The 5,352-nt window shown below is 44.5% G+C and overlaps 2 long non-coding RNA genes across 4 annotated transcripts; one reads left to right on the top strand and one right to left on the bottom strand.

Annotated features, from left to right (window-relative positions):
• Nucleotides 1-400: 400 nt before the first annotated feature.
• LOC134469990 (uncharacterized) lies at nucleotides 401-2,798 on the top strand. 3 transcript variants are annotated; one of them, XR_010039108.1, is made up of 5 exons: nucleotides 401-553; nucleotides 825-917; nucleotides 1,820-1,959; nucleotides 2,326-2,459; nucleotides 2,582-2,798. It is a non-coding gene; the product is annotated as an uncharacterized LOC134469990 (long non-coding RNA). The 3 variants fall into 3 exon arrangements; XR_010039109.1 differs by lacking the exon at nucleotides 401-553 and adding an exon at nucleotides 1,302-1,389 and having other exon boundaries at nucleotides 619-917; XR_010039107.1 differs by lacking the exon at nucleotides 401-553 and having other exon boundaries at nucleotides 632-917.
• A 48-nt stretch (nucleotides 2,799-2,846) lies between these two features.
• LOC134469989 (uncharacterized) lies at nucleotides 2,847-4,683 on the bottom strand. The gene is made up of 2 exons (XR_010039106.1): nucleotides 4,435-4,683; nucleotides 2,847-4,009 (listed from the first exon to the last, which is right to left on the bottom strand). It is a non-coding gene; the product is annotated as an uncharacterized LOC134469989 (long non-coding RNA).
• Between the last annotated feature and the right edge of the window lie 669 nt (nucleotides 4,684-5,352).

Here is a 5,352-nt window from a genome sequence, read left to right as displayed (position 1 = left end):
CACATATTTTACCATATCATCTGAAAAACTCCTCATGACGCCATAGCACCCATTGAAATAGAGTGTTTGGAAAAAAAACGAAATCTTTTGGTCCAGTGTAGAGGGCGTAGTCAGAAGAAAACGGCAACCAATAGAAGTAATACTCATCATCACTTCTATTGGTTTCTGACACGTCCATCAACCGCCAGCACTCACCCCTCCTCCCTGCGCGTTCACCGACTCGTGAACTTGACCGACCCCGCCCCCATCATTCATGCACACGCGACAAGGCTTATCATCACTCGGCTAGTAGCAAGGTAATGAGAGTTAGCAGCAGGCTGGGCTACTTGGAAACTTTGGTGGCTTTTGCAGAGCTACAGGAAGAACTTTGGCTTTTGGAACACTAGACTGACCATGTCAGGATAACATACTCCCTTGGATTATCATCGGACTCGCAAGACCAGACTCCAACACGGGCTGAAAATTTGAAATGGGACCTGACACTCTTGGACACAGATGTCGGCTACGGCAGCGGCTTCAAATACGCTTTGGTGACCATATTTCTAATCGAGAGGTGAGATAATATATTTGTCTGTATAATATTTTGTGAATTGGTTTAGGACACAGTGGTGTCTTTTTTTAAGCAAGTATCCATTGAGAGGGGTCAGAGGATTAGCTCAAACTCCAACATATCTAGCTGCTACCTTGCTTATCATAGCTGCTACCTCAATCGCTGTATTTTTTTGTGTTTTTCCCCCCTGTGGCATTTATTCTGTGCACATGAACACGTTTTCAGAATTGCTATGTGTAACTCAGACGGTTACTCTTGTGTGTTTTGCTGCTAGTTGTGCGAACGAGCCAGACAAACCAGCTGGGAGGAGGACGGAAGCACCCCTTCTCCATCCGCGTTCAGTTGCTAAATACGGATCCACCCCGTAGTAAGTAACCTACCATGTTTACGCACACATTACTTTGACCAGCAAAGCCCATGTCTTTCTAGTGGTTTACAAAAATATATCGTTTGCATGTTTTGCTTTGGTACGTCTCTGTTGTATGACTCTGGTAATAGTAGAAGCACAAGCGCAACCTGTTCGCCGCTCCAGCATTGCAAAATAGATTGCCTTGGGTTTTCAAATGTTTACATGATTGTGGGTGTAATGTTGTTAACTCGCTGATGTCGTATTTGAGAAGACGGTAGTTTTGCATTTGATAAATACCACCTAATGACCATGACGGCTACACTGAATGATCACATGGAGATGCCGGTACATGATTTGTTTTACCCTGGTTATATTGAAATGTTCTGCTTTGTCCATTCCAAGGTGTGGTGTTTTCCATAGCTGTTCCTTGCTCCTGTTTCACAACATATCAAGGCTGCCAAGTAAATGAAGAATGAATCACCGCACACTGGTAGTTTATTTTATTCATGTTTGTGGGTGTAATTTCGTCCAGTTGCAGATACTACTATCCTTTTTGGAATGATCTGCCTTTGAAAAACAATGGTTCTATCTGACAAAAGCGAACAGATCCTGTAGTTGTAATTGATACACTAAAATTATGATATTCCTATGTGTGCGCGCGCACGCGCCAAGTTTTCAATTCAACACACTGGGACACTTTTCAGTCTTTGAGGTTGCTGGAATCAACACAGACTACCTCCATGCACCTTATCAGAACACTTTGCATGTTTTTGTATACTTGTCCCCTTTGTGTATTGCTGCTAATCTTTCTCTTTCTAGGTTCTGTTGGTTGCATGCAGATTGTGCCAGATGATCTATCTGTCTATGGTCTAAGCATGGGCTCTGTGCTAATATGCAATTTGTGCTCTTTTTTCCCTCAGGTCAACAGCCGACAGGGTCCTTCCACAACCACATACTTATGCCAGTAAAAGCCACAGCTTTTCTCCTCCAATCCAAGAAGCCTGGACTGCAGTCACCATCTCAACACACCAACCAAGAGAAAGGCGGATGGCTCAATTCAGTATGTAGTTCTGCAAATATTCTCAAAGGTCTTCACAGCCCCCCATGGTGCAGAATGCATTTACATTTATTTGTGTAAGGTCAAAACAATGCTGATTACAGAACATAACTAGGGCCATGAATGAAATTTGAGGTAGCAGCCAGCCATCACCTGATGGTGAGAGGTGGTCCTAAGATCAGAGAGAAGCAGGTTGAAATCCCATCCTTACCTCTCCCTACCTACACCTCCATCCACAGCTGAAGTGCACTTGAGCAAGGCACACAAGTCCACTTAGGTCCTGGGACTGTAGCCAACACCCTGTAAAACCCTGCTGTGTAATTTGATGTAATGAAGCCCTAATATAGTCTAACACATTGCTTGTTACAGATATGGAAAATTGCACAATAAAAGTTCCAGGACATGAAGGCTGCATACTGTGAACGTCAACCTTCAGGGCACCGTCCTGCGCAGAAGACTTTCTACCCTAAGAGGGATGGCTGACCGCAGACACTCACAACCAGGTGAGCCCAGATAAAGGAGTTATTTTTGGTGTCCCTGCCCCAACAACCCAGGTTACTTACATTTAAAATGTCACTGGAGCTACTTTCAGATGTGATTTCTAATTCTGTTTATCTTTTTACAGCACAGACGCCTCCAACCTCAAACTAGGCCCTTCACAGTTGCTGCACTTACCCACCTTCCCAGAGTTTTTGTGTGGTAATGACAACTGTAAATATAGTATAAAGTAATGTATCTAGTGTCATGTGTAATACATTGTTTAAATTGTCCATACATTTCAATGACAGTAAATATTGGTGGACACAATTTGACTGTGTGGCTTTTTTTAATTCATTCTCTGACTGAAAATGCATGGTTACATAAATATTCCACAAGACCACAATCAGAAGAACATTTGACAGGTTGCATTTATTTTCTATGTATGAAAAAAACAATGGTAACAAGACAAACGTGGTTCCAAACCAAAAAGGTGAGATGTACAGATGAATGCTCCTACAGATAATGAAAAATAATAAAAGTCTGCACACTGCCGGTTTGTGTGTTTTATACCGTACTCTGTATAAACCTTTTATATTGCTCTAGTGGAGCAGGGTAACCCTGGCTAATCCTGGGTATTGTACTGTGTATTACAACGTCAGCCCTGTTCAAGTGCCCCATACTGTCTGTAGGCTGCATGCCTGAAGAGACCGTTTCTCTCACCTGGTCCTACATCAGCCCAAAGTCTTCTCAAAACTGAGAACACCACAGCATTTCCTTTCAATGTTCATGGGCATCTCCTTACAGATTGCGCAGAGGCGCCAGGTTGGTTGTGCTACTGGGCTGTGACTAAGGACCGTCATGTGCCAGGTCGAACATCAAACTGGGGTCACGGGTCAGGGCACGCTGCAGTAACCGATGGGATTGCTTCAAATTCAATGATTGAATCAAGGCCTGCAAAGCAATAAATACATTTTATGTAGTGCATTTTCTATTTGATGATGGGGACTAAATAACTCTATTGACAATAAGACCAATATGGACATAAGCAATCATTATTGTGTATATAAATAAAGATGTGCCAATTATATGCATACAACGTTTTCAGTCAATTTCTTACAAACTGGTGTTGTGCCAGGGGTTACACAGATGTATGAAGTAGATGGGCTTTTATGGATGTACTTGAACTACCACTGGTGTTGTGTACCTACAACCATGTAATATCACACTACTACTCATAGGAGTAGAAATATTGTAATGGTTATCACAACAGGTGTACTCGTGTAGCCTACTCGTGTTGCGATATAGAGTACATCCGTTGTGATAACATCCATTACAATACTTACACATCTGCAGGAATACAGCAGGACAATGTTATTGAGGGATGAATGTACATCCTTACAGTTAGCAGGGCGTCAATTCTGTTGGAGTCTCCCTAATCAATACCCCCCGACCTCTGCTGCGTCTATCTTCCTCCTCCTCCATCTCTGGCCATCGGTCCTACTGGGCTGTTAGGTCGTTATGATTGTGATGGGCCAGGAAAGTCAGAGCTGGAGCTCTCGTGGTCGTGGAAGGTCTAAAGCATATGAAAATATCGTCAGCCAAAACAATTTCATTAGCGTTGATCAGTTCGGTTGTTTTTCTTTACTCCCTCTGTCCCTGTGTCTGCGCGTGCGACAACCCAAGTGAAATCTGAAGTCATAGCCTAAAACACTACGGATTGTGGTGTCGGGTATATATAAATACACTAGTAAAATGTATACTGCGGTACACATCTGTCAAAATAAATCCATGTGTCAGTACTGTAGCTACTGGCTAGAACTACTGTCTAGGGATGACAGTATAGCATCTGTCATCAGTGTTAGGAAGTTAGAATGAGATATCTAACACGTATCAAGTCAAGTTCAATAACTAATCTAGTATACATCTACTGTCATCAATATTTCTTGAAATGGCAACCATGACGGCCTGTGCGTTTATTGTGATGTTGAACATTCTTACCGTAGCCGGAGACGGTGCCATGGCTGGAAGTTAGCTTGGCTAGTCGCTTTGTCGTGGCTTCTAGCCCGCCCCCCCCGCCTCGTGAGCTCTCGTGGGTTCCCGGGATAATCCGAACACTTGACAGACTGCATGCGCGTTCATGTGTTTTGAAGGCGTGGCTTTGAGGGGAGGGCTGAAGGGAGAGGCGGGCTGTGTATTTTCAAAAATATAGCTCACAGGAACCGTTTTTCAAAGATCTCCAACCCTACCTTTAAGTAAACATCGACACTGAGACAGTAACAGTGTCAGTGTTATAACGGTGAGGGGCTACAGAATGCACACCACCGCCACTGCCACCGCCACCACCACCGCCACCACCACTGCCACCGCCACCGCCACCGTCACCGCCACCGCCACCGCCACCGTCACCGTCACCGTCACCGCTGTCTTTATTCGATAGCCCTATCATTTTACCACAGCAGGGTTGTTGTTGTTGTGTGTGTGTGTGGGGGGTTTGCTCTCTTCTCGCTAAAGCGTTGCATCCTTGGAAGCCTTGGATCCGCCACTTACGCTCCTGGTGCACCTTTAGCGTTGACAGTAATGAGAGGCTGAGACGCCGGTCTCCTGATACGAGTGGATCATTGAGCCTCCTCCTTCGAAGACAGAAGGGGGATTTAAAGGCCTAATTTAGGGTGCCATCGCAGGAGTTATACAGTACTGTACCAACCTCCAGAAGCCTACTCCCTCTTAAAGGGGGAGAGAGAGAGAGAGAGAGAGAGAGAGAGAGAGAGAGAGAGAGAGAGAGAGAGAGAGAGAGAGAGAGAGAGAGAGAGAGAGCAAAAGAGAGAGAGACACCTCACAGGGTGAGGTAACGTAAGCAACAAACGAGACAAACACAAAGTCTGGCTTTGCGGTAATTCCCGACGTTTAGGGGATTAT

The sequence above is a fragment of the Engraulis encrasicolus genome, chromosome 19 (assembly GCF_034702125.1).
Source record: "Engraulis encrasicolus isolate BLACKSEA-1 chromosome 19, IST_EnEncr_1.0, whole genome shotgun sequence".
Taxonomy (NCBI): Eukaryota; Metazoa; Chordata; class Actinopteri; order Clupeiformes; family Engraulidae; genus Engraulis; species Engraulis encrasicolus.
Note: the sequence above shows the minus strand (reverse complement) of the source record. Positions and strands in the feature narration are given on the sequence as shown.